The sequence below is a fragment of the Hetaerina americana genome, unplaced genomic scaffold, assembly GCF_022747635.1.
Source record: "Hetaerina americana unplaced genomic scaffold, ioHetAmer1.1.p SCAF_13, whole genome shotgun sequence".
NCBI lineage: Eukaryota > Metazoa > Arthropoda > Insecta > Odonata > Calopterygidae > Hetaerina > Hetaerina americana.
Window position 1 is genome coordinate 4,743,266 of NW_027286403.1, and position 371 is coordinate 4,743,636.

Sequence of the window (371 nt, forward strand, 5' to 3'; positions counted from 1 at the left end):
GCAAACCTTCCGTCGTATTGAATCAGCGCCATCACTAGGAAGTACAGGAAAACAGAACAGATTAAGGAATTTATTTTAATCAAAGACACTATCGACACGTCCACTGCTATATTAGGTGGCATTAATTTTTTTTTTTAACTTAATTGCTTCACAAAAACCAAGAATATATGAAAATCTCCAATTAGCAAAAAGCCTGACGCATTTGATGAGTCATATCTTTGGCGGAATTATGAATCTTTTTAAAGTCATGATATATCAAAATAAGCAGAAATAAGTTGAAATATGGAAGATTTTTCGTTTTGTACACCAGATTTATGAATTCCATTTGTGCATATGTATTAATCGCCTGTGATGTTAGCGCGAACTCTCCT